The sequence below is a fragment of the Panthera pardus genome, unplaced genomic scaffold, assembly GCF_024362965.1.
Source record: "Panthera pardus isolate Hobbes unplaced genomic scaffold, ASM2436296v1 HiC_scaffold_22, whole genome shotgun sequence".
NCBI lineage: Eukaryota > Metazoa > Chordata > Mammalia > Carnivora > Felidae > Panthera > Panthera pardus.
In genome coordinates this window covers 13,118,394-13,136,487 of record NW_026526788.1, presented here as the reverse complement: position 1 = coordinate 13,136,487, position 18,094 = coordinate 13,118,394, and positions in this window count along the sequence as shown.

The window sequence follows — 18,094 nt, the reverse complement described above, 5'->3', positions numbered from 1 at the left end:
ATGCATCCGGTTTCAGTAAGCCCATGGGGAGAGTAGACCAGTAGTCCGTGTCATATTGCCACACTAATTTAAGGGGCTTCATCGTGAAACAGAGTTAGGTATAAAACCCAAAGAAGGTATAAAACCCCGAAAGAAGAAGCCAGCGCAATGCTCCTTCCCTTCTCCGCACTCTTGTCTCACAGAGTCTTCAGGAACTCAACTGGAGACCACCAGTCCTCATACCGGGCCTTATTCTTTCTTTGATGTCAAGTGAATTCTAAGAGAGCAGAGAAACCACAGAATTAATGAGTCATCTGCACTGCGCTTAAATCTAAAAGTTATCGTTCAATGACTGGACGGGACAGTTAATATTTTCTCAGACACCATTCAGGAAAAGAGAGAAGAATGTTATCAAGTGAGACATAAACCTGCTTCTCATTTCCTTGAGCTGTCTTTTTGAAGATTCTTTTTTTTTCCACAGGATTTCCAGTACTATTCTTTTCTCATCGTGTGATATGTGTGAGTGACATGGAGGTGATATACATTCAGTACGTAGAACTTAACCTTCCTCCCTCAGATGAAGCCTTTTACTCTAAATCAAAACAAATGATAAATGACATACACAGAGATTTGGTAGAGACACCTTTTTGTCATCAGTGAAGAGATACGAGGTGCAGGCTATCCAATAATTTTGTGTTTGGGTAATTTAGCCTCAGAGTCAATGACGTAACTCAATGGATAGTGCTGGAAAAGTTTTGATTATTTAGTAGTAAGAACAATTATAAGACTTCTCTGCAAACTGGAGTTTAGATTGCATTTGAAATTAGTTCCAGTCAAAGCAAAATAGAGAATCAATTAGAGAGATGCCCTCAATTGGAAATTTAATATGTTAGCGCGTTCTTAGTTTTATAGCTATACGTGGTCTAACGTTCCAAATAAGAAAGTAATGATTGAACATGAGAGGCTATTAATATTTAATATTAACACAAGGTTCATATACACGTGGGATACTGCAGAAGGCTCCAGACTCAGTCTCTTGGATATACTTGAAACTAATATATCCTTATGGCTCACCAAATGGTATTCCCAAATAACAATGTTATTCCCAAATGTTATTCCCAATGTGGTGACATTGGGCAAGTTCTACAATCTCTCCAAGTTTCAATTTCCTCACATGTCAAATAGGGGTACTAGTAATACCTTTATCATTTGGTGATTATGAAAACATGTTTAAGTTTATTTGTTTATTTTGAGAGAGAGAGAGAGAGAGGGAGCACGAATGGGGTAGGGGCAGAGAGAGAAGGAGAGAGGATTCCAAGCAAGTTCTGCACTGACAGTGCAGAGCCTGATGTGGGACTCAATCTCAAAAACCATGAGATCATGACCTGAGCTGAAATCAAGAGTCAGGCACCCCTGAAATGAAGTATTTATTAGTGATAGCATTAAGAACCATAGTTCAGCATAGTATTTAATTTAAATAATATTAAATGTCTCCACCTAATTTCTAAGTAGAACCATTACATTATGGTAAACCTTTCTGAAAAGTTACGTGAATATAAGCATATCGTTTTATTACCATATGCTATCGTTTTGAAATTGTGTCTCTGTGGTACCTTATTTGCAAAACTCTCCACAATAACTGCCTTCCCATATCTATGGCTTTGGAAAACTCCCTTTCCCAATGACTGTGAGCTTAACCATTCTATTTGCTTGGTCCACTTTGGCCAAATGCAACACAAGCTGAGACTTGAAAAGTACCCATACACTGAGACTTGCCTTCTTGTTGCCCTTGGGAACACCGTGACCACTACCACAAAAATGAGCCCAGCCTAACCCACTGGATGATACATGGGACGTGACCCAGTGGCCTCCACTATCCCTACCGACAGCCAGCCCACTGCCAGACGTGTGAGATCAGCAGCCCCTGGTTGATGACAAACGTGAGTGAGCCCAGCCAGAATAACCAGGGAGACACTCATCCCAACCGAGCTGAGCCTAAACTGTTGACGCATAGAATCGTGAACAAATAAAAGGACTGTTGGTTCCAAGTCATCAATTTTGGTTTGTTACACAGCAAAAGCTAACTGATACAGTCCCCATAGGCAACATTAAGTAAGAAATAAAAAATCATAATTCAGAATGTAGCTAACACTCTACATTTACAGTCCTCAGGGAAAATACCGACTTGCTAATAAATACTGACAACAGCATCAATTCAACCAATAAGCCGAAACCCATCCCATTTGGTTTCATACTCAGTTATAAACATTGGGTGTTGGTATAATGCAGAAGGGTAGGATCCTTGTCTCCACAGAACAATAACAGCAGAAAAGATTAACATTCCATGTGCTCACTGCAATCAAATGAACGATGGCAAATTTCAGTGTTGTGTTTCGAGATCCCGAGACCGTCTGTAGTTTTGATGGAGCCCTATGTTCACCAGCCTTGCCCTTACATCGTCTAGATGTACACTTGGGAACATGTGTGCCCATACAAGGTATTAATTATTCACTCTGCGTTGCCTGTCTCTCTTCAGAGCTCGCAGTTGAGACGTGATTTTTTCACTTCCTGGCACCGTCTTAAACAATTCTGGTTCAGGTTACGAAGCTGCCGAAGAAACACACGGTATCATTTGCCTCACAGAAAGGAGACTTTGTTTTAAAGGGTACAGCCAAGGATGATCTGGAGTCAGCATCCCGGCTCTCCCTTCTCTCACCCCACCAATCTATCTCTACCAGAACGGCCGGGCAGGCCACTGCAGAAAGCAATGGTAGCTGCCACACAAAGTAACAGCTGGGAAGAAGGTTCACCCCAAAGCCCACTGGTTTCCATAGGTTCGCTCAGACCACACTGCCTGAGGGCTGTTTGCACACTTGACAGACGGCCAGGGCCAAGACAAGAAAGCCAGTGAGAGAGAAAACGGAAGAAACGCAAAACGAAACGTGAACCGCATGCTCCTTCCCTATCTTTGGGGACCCTGGCTTGCAGCGTCTGTTCTAACCACCCAGGATTCTTTTCGTTCTATCGCTATTGCTCTTTCCATTATCATGATCACTATCTATGTCCACTCCCCTAGAATAGAAGCATCTTGAATGAAGTTACCTAGTATGAAACTTTCCCCATGTTTCCCATAGTTTGAAATAATCCCCTTGGTGATAGCTTTTATGATAATTACTGAGTCTTTGCTATGTGCCAGATAGCATGGTGGCACTTGACACAAATTAGCTCATTATCACAGATCAGTGGAAGAGGAGAGAGAGCCCAGAAATAAACCCGTGCTTACATGGTCAATTAACCTATAACAAAGGGGGCAAGAATAGCCAATGGGGAAAAGACTGTCTCTTCAACAAATGGTGCTGGGAGAACTGGACAGGAACATGCAAAAGAATGAAACTGGGTCACTTTCTTACACCGTACACAAAAGTCAACTCAAAATGGATGAAAGACCTAAACATGAGACCGGAAATCATATAGCTCCTAGAAGAAAATATAGACGGTAATCTCTTCGACATCGGCCACGGACACAGCTTTCTAGATAGGTCTCTTCAGGCAAGGGAAACGAAAGCAAAATTAAACTATTGGGACTACACCAAAATAAAAAGCTTTTGCACAGTAAAGGAAACCATCACCAAAACAAAAAAGGCAACCTACTGAACGGGAGAAAAAATTCACAAATGATCTATCTGATAAGTATTAATATACAAAATATATTTAAAAGGCATACAACTCAACACTAAAATAAAACCCAATTAAAAAATGGGCAGAGAACCTAAACAGACATTTTTTCCAAAGAAAACGTGCAGATGACAAATAGAGATATGAAAAGATACTCAGTCAACATCACTCATCATCAGGGAAATACAAATCAAAACCACAATGAGATAGCATCCCACACCTGTCAGAATGGCTGGAATCAAAAAAGAAACGACAGGTGTTGGCGAGGGTGTGGAGAAAATGGAACCTTTGTGCACTTTTGGTGGGAATGCAAACTGGTGCAGCCACTGTGGAAAACAGCGAGGAAGTTCATCAGAAAAATTAAAAATAGAAATACCATATGATGCAGTAATTTCACTACTGGATATTTACCCAAAGAAAATGAAAACACAAATTCAAAAAGATATACGCACCCCATGTTTATTGCAGCATTATTTACAACAGTCAAGATATGGAAGTGACCCAACAGTCCATCTATAGACAGATGGATAAAGAAGATGTGGCAAATATTCACAATGGAATATTATTCAGTCATAAAAGAGAATGAGACCTTACCATTTGCATCAACATGGATGGCCCTAGAGAGTATTATGTTAAGTGAAATAAGTCAGAGAAAAGACAAATCCCATATGATTTCACTTCCAAGTGGAATCTAAAAAACAAATGAACAAACTAACCAAAAGCAAAACCAGACCTATAAACACAGAGAACAGCATGATGGTTGCCAGAGGGAAGTGAGTGGGGGGTGGAAGAAATGGGTGAAGGGGAGAGGGCGATACAGGCTTCCAGTCATGGAAGGAACAAGGCACGGGAATGAAAGGCACAGCACAGAGAATGTAGTCAATGGTAGTGTAACAGTGCCGTGTGATGACAGATGGCAGCTGCGCTCGTGGTGGGCATAGCATAGAGTTGTCCAATCCCTATGTCGTTCACCTGAAACTGATGTGACATTATATCAGCTATACTTCAACAGGAAGGAAAGAAAGAAAGAAGGAAGGAAAGAAAGAAAGAGAAGAAATAAAGAAAGAAAGAAAGAAAGAAAGAAAGAAAGAAAGAAAAGGAAAAGAAAGAAGGAAAGAGAAAGAAAGAAAGAAAGAAAGAAAAGAAAGAAAGAAGGAAAGAAAGAAAGAAGGAAAGAAAGAAAGAAAGAAAGAAAGAAAGAAAGAAAGAAAAGAAAAGAAAGAAGGAAAGAAAGAAAGAAAGAAAGAAGGAAAGAAAGAAAGACAGAAAAGAAAGAAAGAAGGAAAGAAAGAAAGAAAGAGAAGAAAGAAGGAAAGAAAGAAAGAAAGAAAGAAAGAAAAGGAAAAGAAAGAAGGAAAGAGAAAGAAAGAAAGAAAGAAAGAAAAGGAAAAGAAAGAAGGAAAGAGAAAGAAAGAAAGAAAGAAAGAAAGAAAGAAAGAAAAGGAAAAGAAAGAAGGAAAGAGAAAGAAAGAAAGAAAGAAAGAAAAGGAAAAGAAAGAAGGAAAGAGAAAGAAAGAAAGAAAGAAAAGGAAAAGAAAGAAGGAAAGAGAAAGAAAGAAAGAGGAAAGGAAAAGGAAGAAAGAAAAAATAAAGAAGAAAAGAAAGAAAGGAAGGAAGAAAGAAAAGGAAAAGAAGGAAGGAAAGAAAGAGAAAGAAAGAAACCAAGAGAAAGGAAAGGAAAAGAAAGAGAAAGAGAAAAAGAAAGAAGAAAGAAAGAAAGGAAGGAAGAAAGAAAAGGAAAAGAAGGAAGGAAAGAAAGAGAAAGAGAGAAAGAGAAAGAATGAAAGAAAAAGGAAAGGAAAAGAAAGAAGAAAGAAAAAGAAACAAAGAAGGAAAGAAAGAAAAAGAAAGGAAAAGAAAGAGAAAAAGAAAGAAGGAAGAAAGGAAAAGAGAAAGAAGGAAAGAAGGAAGAAAGGAAGGAAGGAAAGGGAGAGGAAGAGAGGGAAAGAGAAAGAAAGAGAGAAAAGGGAATTGAAAAGAAAGAAGAAAGAGAAAAGGAAAGAAGGAAAGAAAGAAAGAGAAAAGAAAGGAAAAGAAAGAAAGAAGGAAAGAAAGAAAGAAGGAAAAGAGAAGGAAGGAAGGAAGGAAGGAAGGACGGACGGAAAGGGAGAGGAAGAAAGAAAAATTAACTCATTACTGTAGGCCTTGTAATAATTCTAAGGTAGGTAAAATTCCCATTTCACAAATGTGGGAACTTCTGTTAAAGAGGCAGGATACTTTGCCCAAGGTTACCCCCTAACTAGGTTACAGAGCCAATTTGGGGGTCCCGATCTTTATGACTGCAACGGTGACGAGCTTATCCACTATGCCTCATGACCCCCAGCACTCAAACGCAGCCCTTCTTGTGTGCACAACGTGGTAGCCAGAGCCATGGGTTCAGATAACAAATCTCCAGGTCAACAACTTTAGGATGGCAATCCTGAGCAATTCCTCCACTTCTGTGGGCCTCGGTTTCCTCACCAGTAACACAGTTTACATTCAGAGTCCTGGAGAGATACGGGTGACATACGAGATATAATTAGAGGGCTTCACAAATGGGTTATTCATGCAGGTGACACGTAAGCTGAGAAGAAACCACCAGGGATGGTGAAGGACAGGGTCCCAGCCTGTCCAAGGCAACACCACGAAGAAGGGGCCGCGAATGATCCCTCTCCCACCCTGCCTCCCAATGGCCAAACCCATACTAACCAGAAGGAAAGGGGGTCCTACTGGAGTGGTCATCATGGGCCACCGGCTGGGGGCAGACAACAGGTGCAGCAGGGCAGAGGGCGAGTCCACGGGACCCAACGGAAGATACCAGGTCCCACATCGGGGTAACGGTATCACTTGCAGAGTTATCACGAAGATTAAACAAGCTCATGTACATAACACACTAGAAATAGTGCCTAGCACTCAAAAGCTATTAGCTATTATCATTTTTTAATATGTATGTATTTGGGGGCGAGGGCAAGGAGGGGAGGGGCAGAGAGAGGGGAACTGAGGATCTGAAGCGAGCTCTGCGCACGGAGCCCGCTTCAGCAGTGAGCCCGATTTGGAGCTCGAACCCACGAACTGTGAGACAATGACCCAAGCCCAAGTCGAATGTTCCACTGACTGCACCACCCAGGTGCCCCTATTATTATTTTAACGCATTCATTTATTTATCCAATAACCGTCTATTGAGAACTTACTAGGGAACCCTGCCATCCAGCCATGCTCACAAGAGGTAAAAACGGAGGGGCGCCTGGGTGGCTCCGTCGGTTAAGCGTCCAACTTCAGCTCAGGTCAGGATCTCGCGGTTTGTGGGTTCGAGCCCACAGGAGTGGGTTCATGCCGCAGGAGTCTGCAGGAGACCAAGTGATCCGGTTCCACCGGTGAGGTCCTAGAGCACCAGCCTCAGGAATGTGGGGTTCATTCCAGAATTCCAGGAGCTTTTGAAAATCATCGGAGATTTCTAAGGGAGAAAATAATGCCACGGGAGCTCCGGACTTGATACATACACAGCACCAGAGTAAAATCAGAAGCAAGCAAAGCATGGGGGCGCCTGGGTGGCTCAATTCGGTTGAGTATCCGACTTCGGCTCAGGACATGATCTCGTGATCCGTGAGTTCGAGCCCCGCGTCAGGCTCTGTGCTGACAGCTCGGAGCCTGGAGCCTGCTTCGGATTCTGTGTCTCCCTCTCTCTCTGCCCCTTCCCCCGCTCACTCTCTGTCTCTCTGTCTCTCAAAAATGAATAAACATTAAAAAAAAAAAGCCAAGAAGTAAGCAAACCAAGGCAAATCCCTCGGAGTTTTACCATCACAGCCTGTTAATAAAAATAAATGTACACAGTGTTTGAGGTGCCAAACACTGTCATTACTAACATCACAATCACAGCTGTCATTCCTGGGCTGCGGGCTCAGTGAGACGTAGGCGTTGCACATAGTCTTTTCTATTCCCATATGGACCAGATATCGTATTTCCATCTCACAGATAAAGGAACTACAAATCACGAGAGACGTAAGGTACAGTACGTCTTACCTGTACAGTAAGGTTTTGAACCTACATCATGTTTGTAACCACCGCAAATAATTCTGCTGAAAACAATTTAGGCAAAATATCACTTTTACTGAAGTAAGGCCCATAAATCCCGAATTAAATTTTTTTTTTAATGTGCTAGTAGTTTTAAAAATAGTCCTCGTTCCTCGATGCTGTTAAGAACAGCTCAGGAAAGCAAATGACAACCAAAACAGGACTCAAATTAGTGAGATAAATTAGCAAATAACATTTGAGGGAGACTGGGGAGAATTATGACCCAAGAAGAGAAGGTTCAGGGGCACCTGGATGGCTCAGTCGGTTAAGTGTCTGACTCTTGGCTTTAGCTCAGGTCGTGATCTCCTGGTTCATGAGTTTGAGCCCCACGTCAGGCTCTGCGCTCACCGCACCGAGTCTGCTTGGGATTCTCTCTCTATCTCTCTCTTTTCCCCTCCTCTGCTGGTATCTTCTCTCTCTCTCTCTCAAGGTAAATACATACATTTTAAAAATGCATTAAAAAGAAGAAGAGAAGGTTCCCCTTAATGCAAGCGTTGACATGAGGACGCTTTCTATCTGGCCACGAAAGGTCAGGTATGCTCTCGTCTCCTAGAGGAGAGAGAACCTTCCCTGGGCTGCACTCAGTAGACATGCAAACAATTGTCATAAGTGAATCAATGAAGAAAGACCTCAGTGAATGAGTGATCCTTCTTAAACCTTTGGAAACAAAAAGCAAGAAAGAATACTTGCGCAGTCTTTAACGTGAAGAAGCACCCATAAAATGTGAGTTGATGTGATTTAAGTCATAGCAGGGAAGGTAGCAGATTAGTCTGTGATCTCCCTGTGTCCCACCCTTTCTCCCCCTCCAGATGATCTCAGACAGACCTCCTGGGTCCTTGGGTTTCAGGCAGACTAGTTCCCCTAAGCACAAAATGTTTCCTTACCTGCCGACACCCTCGCTTGTGGTGCTGAATGACCCAAGTCCAGCTGTGTAATGCTGACCATGTCCTTAGAAAAAGTTCACGTCAAAGCTGTTTTATCCGCTAGGCACGACAGTGTCACGGAGGCTATGAATTTTTCAGGAGCTAACCATGTGTGAGAAAATGTGGTGGCTTTCCCTATCAAAGGAAAAGAAAGAACGTGCCGTTGTACCACACGGTGTCAGTTTCATTTATTATTAAGTTTAACGGCTTTATAGTGTTGCATTTACGGAGGTATCGCTAGATGGAAAAAGACAGAAGTAATACCCGTTAATAAACTACAAGGGACAATCATAGATGATCACCCTTTTGTGATCCCCAGTGTAATAATTCAGGCAAGGATCAGCAACAAATACTGGATGGAAAATACACTTTCACAAGGACAGCCCTGGGGCGCCCATCCTTACCAAGGGGTCAGGCTTAGGCTCGGACACAGGGACGGTCTGATTTGAGTCTGCTCCCCAGTGTGATGCCAAAAGCCAATGTCACGAGGGGGGAAAAGGTTCCACTTTAAAAGAAGAGAGCCACACCAGATGTCACTCTGGAGCCTCACAGATCCTGGCTCAGAAAAGTCAGTTGCAGGGGCACCTGGGTGGCTCAGTTGGTTAAGCGTCCGACTTCAGCTCAGGTCACGATCTCGCGGTCCGTGGGTTCGAGCCCCGCGGCGGGTTCTGTGCTGACAGCTCGGAGCCTGGAGCCTGCTTCGGATTCTGTGTCTCCCTCTCTCTCTGCCCCACCCCCACGCATGCTCTGTTTCTCAAAAATAAATAAGCATTACAAAAATACCTTTACAAAACATCAGTTACAAGAGATATTTGAAAATGGATTGAATATTGAATGACTTTGGAGAATTTTATGTTACTTTTCTTACATGTGATAAAAAGGGTTACGATTACCTAGGAAACTTCTGCTGAGGGATTTAGGCGTGATGCGTTAGGATACCTGGCAAGTTACTTTCAAACTTTTCAGCCAAAACAGGGGGAAAATAGATATACAGTATGTATACATGTACATGTATTTGTGTGTACAGATAGAGTACAAACATAGCAAAATATAGACTGTTAAATCCAGGTTCGGCACCTAAAGGTATAAATTCAAGTATTTTATCAGCATTTATGTGTGTTCATTTTTCATAACAAAAAATTGGAGTGGGGCGCCTGGGTGGCTCGGTCAGTGAAGTGTCCGGCTTTGGCTCAGGTCATGATCTCGTGGTTCATGGGTTCAAGCCCCGCGTCAGGCTCTGTGCTGACAGCTCAGAGCCTGGAGCCTGCTTCAGGCTCTGGGTCTCCCTCTCTCTCTGCCCTTCCCTACTCTCGCTCTGCGTGTCTCTCTCTCTCTCTCTCTCTCTCTCTCTCTCTCTCTCAAAAAAATAAACATTATTTTCTTTTTAAGTTGGAGGAAACTTCTGCATCTATGAAGCCTAACCAAAAAAAAAAAAAATTATGTTTCCAAAAATGGTATTCCCTTGAAATCTGTAGATCTCATGATTACTTCCAAAGAATCTCACTGCATGCACAGAAATTTCTAAGTAACGTAAGCTAAATGAGTGGTCGGTGCTAAAACTTCAGAAAAAGCAGTCATAAAAAATATTTTCAATAGTGTATGGCCAAAAAAACATTTCAAAAAGGATTTTTAATGTGGGATGTGGGTATACGGTAATTTGTTTTATAAAATGTGAGATTGAATTTATAGAAGCACGTGGGAGTTTATGAAAACGGACCTGGCTTCTACTGGATTTGAACACACAACGCTTCTTCCATCCGCGCTGAACAGGAATGTCTCCATCTCTCCATCACACACCATCTACCCTCTGGGTTTCCAAGGTATTAAAAAAGGGTCTCCTGCTTATCAAACAGTTTGCATGTGCAAGACTGTGACACATTCTCCGCAAACATACCTCCCCTAAGCCTCCCGATGCCTCTGTGAATTAAGAACTAATGATATGCCCATTTTACAGAGAAGGAAAACTGAGGGTCTAGGTCCAGTTGAGTTGCCTAAGACCACATAGGTACTCCAGCTAAAGCTGGGATGGAAGTCTGCATCTCTCCGACCCTTTGGTAATGATGCACGGGGGCCAGCGGGCAGGCAAAACCAAAGTCACGTGAAGAGGTCACTAACACCCGGAGACTCCTGGTTGGAATTTCAAAGTAGGGGCAGGAGAAGGTTCTGTGGTCAGTTGTTGAGAAAGGGGGACGTTTGGGAGCGGGGATCTTTTCATCATGTCACCTGCTTCTCACGGTGGGAGGCACCTCCTCTTGAAGGCAGAGAGTTGGCCCAGAGAGCAAATAGCACAGCGGAAAATGCCATCGACATGTAAACTCTTGCGAAGCATCCCATCATGTGTGTTGAGGGAGAGGCTGTTCCCATAAGAAATGACCAGCATTCTTTGATCACAGAGACACAAGCCCACAGCACTGATCTTGTCATTTTCCTGTTTACATTATTGAGTGAGTTCCCAAAGCCTGCTGGCAAACAGAAACCAGTTGTGGAGCATTTCAGCTGAACTGCCGGAGAGGTCGGGATCGGGGGAGACCAGCTGTAGCCAAGAACCCACCAGAGTGGATGTTTCTGATGCCATCGAGTTGGCATGGTCACCCTGGATGCTGGCAGCTTGGCTTCTGGCTTACACCACCCCTGGTCACTCAGTCACATGCCACAGGACCCTTGATTCTTGATTCTATGTGCTCACTGCAAAATCATCACTGACTATTTGGGTTTTGCCTCAGTTTTTTCAACAATCCCACTGGGTCCCAGTGGGAATATTTGAGTAAATTTAGGTCATGCTCCTAGTTTCTATCTGTTTCCATCTGCCAGGGAGCAGGGAGAATATTCATCTGTTCCCCTCAGCTTCAACATTGTGTCTCTATATACATATGCATACAGGTATGCATGTGTAGGTCTATGTATGTGTGGATATAAATGTGCATGTACATGTGTGTATACGTGTATGTATGTATGTATGTATGTGCATGCATATGTGGAAGTGGGTATGTGTGTATGTATATGTGTACATGTATATGTATGTGCATATGTACGTATATGTGTATACATGTTTATGTGTACATGCATGTGTGTATGTGTATATGTAGATGTGTATATGTATGTGTGTATCTGTGTGTATGTATATGTTTATGTGCATGCATATGTGTAAGTGGGTGCATGTGTATGTGTATGTGTGTTATGTGTTTGCATACATGTATATGTATGTGTGCATCTATGTATGTGTATATACATATATTTATGTGTGCGTGCATTGTGTCTGTGTGTATGTGTGTCTATGTATATGTGTGTCTGTATGTATGTGTATATACATGCGTGTATGTACTTATATGTGTGTATATGTATATTTGTGCATATGTGTATTGTGTATATGTGTGTATATGTGTATATTTGCATATATGTGTGTATGTATGTGTATATGTGTTTATATGTGTATGTGTATATATATGTGTATGTATTTGTATGTGTGTATATTATATATGTGTATTGTGTGTATGTGTGTATATTTGTGTATATGTGTGTGCATATGTGTATGTGTCTATATGTATGTGTGTGCATGTGTGTATGTGTGTGCATGTGTGTGCGTATGTATGCATGTGTATGTATATCTGTGTATATGTGTGTATATATGTGTGTATGCATGTATGTGTGTGTGCGTATGTGTATAATTATGTGTACATGTGGGTATATGTGTGCATGTATGTGTGCATGTGTGTTTGTGTGTATGTGTGTAGATGAGTGTGTACATATGTGTTTATGTGTATATGTGTGTATGTACATATGTATGTATGCATGTATATGTGTGTATGTGTATTTGTGTCTCTATGTGTATGTGTGTATGCATGTATATATGTATTTATGTGTGTATATGTGTATGTGTATATATGTATGTGTGCATGTGTATGTGTGTGTATGTGTATGTGTATGTGTGTGTATATGTGTGTGTGCATATGTGTATTCTGTATTTACGTATATGTATGTGTGCTTATGTGTGTATTTATGTGTGTATATGTGTGTATGTGTGCATATGTGTGTATGTGTATGTGTATGTATACACATATACATAAATGTATATGGAGTCAAGCAGGTGAAGTCTCCTCTTGCTGAGTCTTTTCCTCTATTAAGTGTTTTTCAGTCCAGTAGGTGAGATCCACCCACATTTGAAAGGACAATCTACTTTATTCAGTCTACCTATTCAAATGTGAATTTTATCCCAAAACACCCTCACCGAGAATCACATTTGACCAAATGTCTGGGCACCCCATGACAAGTCACGTTAACACACAAAATTAACCATGATGGCGAGCCTAGAGTTTTTAGTTACTTTTGGTCACCTGTCAAAATGTTCTGTTCATCCAAACACACGCTTCATACATCCTAGCTCTTTCTACCAAAGAAGTTCTTAGAGTCTGGGGAGTGTGTGTGTATGTGTGTGTGTGTGTGTGTGTGTGCGTGTTTCTTTGTAGGGTGGTGGAGAAGGATGTCTTACTCTTAGTCTCCCCACCCCTTCGTATGACACAGTCTGGCAACTGGACATCCAGCCTCCATGGCTGTACTGGGACACCACCTCAGTGGGCCACCAGGATTTCCCACCAGCTCACCACACTGCCTTTGATTTCTCTGTCTTTTCTGTGTTTGAAGAGTTCTCTACATTTTGCCTTCAGATAGATAAGTGTTGAAATCTTGACAACGGTTACCTTTAATCTGGCATTTTCTATGTCATAGAATGAACGCCGTCATAGTTAGGGATTTGCCAGACTTGCCAGCAATATCTACCTTATCTTTTAAAAACATTCCTTTATATTTAAGGTAAATTATAGTCATTCTCCATTTTTTATAACAATAAAAATGTTTACTCCTAAAATAATCTTATTTGGAAAAACGGCAAAGAAGCATCAGAGAAGGTGTTACTCAGATACGACAAATATCAGGAGATGAACAGGTAAGTGGAAAACATGAATCTAGCACACTGCCGGACATACAGTAAGCCCATGATAAATGTTTGATGGTTAAATGAGTATGTAGGAAAAAATATTGCTCTCATTAAAAGTTTCCTTCTACATCAGCTGTACATGTATGAAGACCAATGCTGTCCACACTATGAAATTCTTAGCGGGGCGCCTGGGTGGCTCAGTCAATCTTCCAACTCTGGATTTTGGCTCAGGTCATGATCTCACAGTCATGAGCTCGAGCCCACTTTGGGCTCCATGCTGAGTGTGGAGCCTGTTTGGGATTCTCTCTCCCTCTGCCCCTCTCCCCTGCTTGCGCTCTCTCTCTCTCTCTCTCTCCCCCTCTTCCACTCTCTCTGCCCCTCCCCTGCTAGTGTGCTCTCTCTCAAAATAAATAAATATTTTTAGAAAAAGAAATTCTTAGAAAATTTTCTTCATCAACATTAGACATTGAAATTGGCCATTTACGCTAAAAACCTAACAATGCAATGTCTGTTATAAGCATGAATATTAGTTTCTTGTTTAATCTAAACGAAGTAATTTACATGAAATTAAAGACAGGCAAAATAGATCTATGGCAAAAATCAGAACAGTGGTTGACCAGGGGTTGTGACTGGAAGGGGGTATGAGGGAGCCTTCAGGGGATGATGGAAATGTTTCTATCTTGGTTGGGGTGTCAGATAGACGGGCACATACATTTGTCCAAACACATCTAATGGTTCAGTAAGACCTGTGTATTTCACTATGTAAATTTTACTTCACTTACAAAAAAACATAACAGAGATGATAAATTGAAAGAAAAGAGAGCAATGGGGGCCAACAGAATTTTCCATAGTGATAGAGAAGGTCTTTTGTGCTGGTCAATAGGACAGCCACCACCCCGGCCACACTTGATAGCTGAGCACATATGTGCCTGCAACAGAGGAACTAGCTTTTTCGTACCACTGAATTCGTTTGAATTTAAGTTGAAATGGCCATATGTACCAGTGGCTACCGTACTAACAGCACACTTCTGGTCTCATTCCCAGCTACATATTGAAATCACCTAAGAAGTTTTAAAATCTACCAAAGCCCAGCCCCCATCCTACACCAGCTAAGTCAGGACCTTAAGTTGCTGGGATCCAGGCACTGATATATTTTAATTATGGGAAGCTTACTTCTTTCTTTAATGTTATCTTTTCAATAAAAAAAAAATAAACGGACAAGAAAGACATTAGCATCATCTCACAGGTAAAAGCCATAAAATATCTGGTTACTTATTCAGGACCCATGTCCCAGTGGTAAATCTCCTGGCTAAACTCACATAAACTTTTTACAATTTCATTTGTTTCCTTTGATCAGTTTCAGTGTCAATGGTTTCTCCTCTCATGAGTCAGTTAATTCTTACCCATTCTAGGAGGTGAGCAGAATAGAACTCAGCATCGCTAGTCTATGAGCGAAGGTTCAGAGAGGTTAAATGATCTGCTGAAGGTCACGTGGTTTTGATGGGGGACAGTTAAAAGTCAGGCCATCTAATGGCTAGTACTGTGTTATTTTTACTCCACAGTGAGACAAGCAACTATTAAAGTGAAATGAATTAATATAGTATGAAGGCTGGAAATTCTTTCCCTACTTGTGTTTACATTTACAGTTCTAAATATGGAGAATGGAAAACACGTTTCCAAATCTATTTAAGAGCAATGTTTCATAAACAAAACACCACTGTTTAATGTTATATGTTCAGCTAAACTTGATTTTGCCCAGGCAGAATCAGGAAGATCTGGATTCATCTAAAAGTCAACAGGTACACATTTTTTTGGAGTGCGATTTGAACATGCATATCAGCGGTCATAAATATGATCACATTCTTTGACTTTGTAATCCTCAGACTTAGCATCTGACCGAAGATGCAGTGGGAGATTGATTAGTCAAAGAGTTTAATCACTGATCTCATTAGAGTTATCAAAAATCTTGGAAGCATAGTTATGTTAACATCCCAGGGAAAGTCAAGTATATGATAACATATTCCTTTTTTAATGTTTATTTATTATTTTTGAGATACAGAGAGACAGAGCATGAGCCCGGGAAGGGCAGAGAGAGAGGGAGACACAGAATCCAAAGCAGGCTCCGGGCTCTGAGCTGTCGGCACACAGCCCGACACGAGCCGTGAGATCAAGACCTGAGCCGAAGTCGGACACTTAACTGACTGAGCCACCCAGGCGCCTCTAATATATTCTTAAAATGAAATATTATGCTCTAAATCAAAATCTCAGGTTTTAAGGCCAACTAATAACATTGAAAACGATTCACATTGACGTTAAGTTAAAAAAAAAAGATACCAAATTGGGGCACCAGGTGGCTCAGTCAGTCGAGCATCCGACTTCAGCTCAGGTCATGATCTCACAGTTCGTAGGTTCGGGCCCTTCACTGGGCTCACTGCTGTCAGCTTGTCAGTACAAAGCCCACTTCAGGTGCTCTGTCCTCCTCTCCCTCTGCCCCTCCCCAACTCATACTCTCTCTCTCTCTCTCTCTCAAAAAATAAATAACACATTAAAAAAGATACAAAATTGCATAGAGGGTGATATACACATGCCGTAGAGGGAAAAAGACTAAAAACAAGGTTGTAGAGCAACAGAATTTCTCGTCCATTTTCAACAGCTGTAGGTTAGAATGACAACTTTGAAAATAGCTTAACGCATCGTAGAAAAGTTAACATGAGCTACCCTTAGACCCAATATTTCCACTGCAAGGCGTGTCCTTAATACTTTGCTTGTTCAACTGAGCTTTTATCAGTGAGTGGCTTTTGAAAATCAAGTTAATGGACTACAGGTAGCATTATTTTTTAATGAAATAGCTCACGATACATACCACAGGGTATAGTATTGTCTTGCAAATTTTTGTTTCAGTTATACACAAACATACACACGTGTGGGTGTTTCAGGGTTGTGACATGAAATCTATTAACTACTCTTGGCTATGATTAAAAGAGTTTGAAAGCCATTGGTTGTCCTAGAGAAACTCTCGTACACATGCCCCAAGAAAGGACTGTCACCACGAGACAAGTACCCAATGTTCATAATGACTAAAAGTCCATGTCCATTATAGAAGAACAGATTACAAGACATTTAGCATGCTTGGCCCCCACCCACTAGATTCCAGCATTGTAACAACAACAAACACATCTTCAAATGCTCCCGTAGGGGGACTTGACCACCCCCAGCTAACACTTTGTAAGCGCCCAGTGATCATTTGTTGAATGAATAAACCAACACAATAATATGTAAAATAACCAGGCCCGTGCTGGTAAGAACTAATGATTGATACGATTAAATTAGGCTAAAGGATGATAAGAACCTGGGCTTTATAAGGAAATTTACCATATTCACCTCACCTTTCAACGATCTTTCAGAAAATACTTTAGTGTTTACTATGGCTTTGGCTGTGCCTAAGTAGTAAATGAACTGGACAGACGAGGTTCTCGGCCTCAAGGAGCTTATATTCTGCATGAGAACACATTAACCAGGGAGCAAATGGACGTGAAGATTTCCGGTGTCTGTATACCATTAAACAGTATTCTCCACACACTATTCCATCTCTGTCCTCACTTTATACTTTCCACTTGCCCATATGGAGGCACAAACAAGAGGACCTACCTTTTCCAGGTTCTACAGGTAGGAGGGAATCCATGCAAAGCAAGCCACTAAAAACATCCCACTTTCCTGGAAGGAACGGAAACTTGTATTCCCAAATTCCATGAATGCCTATAAACACTAAAGCAGCATGGACTCAGAAACAGCACAACCAATTTTTGATGGATAAATTGCCATATACATACCAAAGAAATGAAATTAACTCAGTGAAGATTATTCACAGCCCTTAACCATAACCCAATATCTGAAATAGCCCGACTCAAGGTTATAATGAAGGAGAAATATGAATAAGGCAGATACAATACAGAGCTATGTTTTAAATTCCACCCTTGCCAAAGAGATTTCTTTAACAGCCCCCCTAGCAGCGTGCACATGTGTGCGCGCACACACACACACACACACACACACAGGCCCACATTCACCAAATTAAAATGTAGGTGTTATTCTCTGTAAACAGAAGGGAAGAACAGAAACTTGGAGCTTTATGGAGATCCACACTATACTCCCCCACCATCAGCTATACCAGCACTGTAGGCTTTTCTCTCAGACACCACATGGTTAGCATTTTGGCTGTCCTGAGTGGTTTCTTCTACTTCTCCCTATGCAATGAAAGCTCTGGACCTCTCACTAGCCCATATTGTGTCACATGTTAGAGGAATGTTATTTTTCATTGGCCAGTATGAGACATTTCTCCGTCCCTGGAATGGGAAAAAGTGTCAACTCCAGTTGAAGCACTCAGGCTGAGAATGGTGGAAGTCCTGGCCCCATTAGATTAGCATAAACTATTTAGCATTCGCGAAAAGAAAGGAAAAGGTATACTGGGTAGCCAAAAAAAAAAGGACATGTTTACCAAGATTGATAAGTATGTGTCTCCCAGATGGAGGTAAGAACT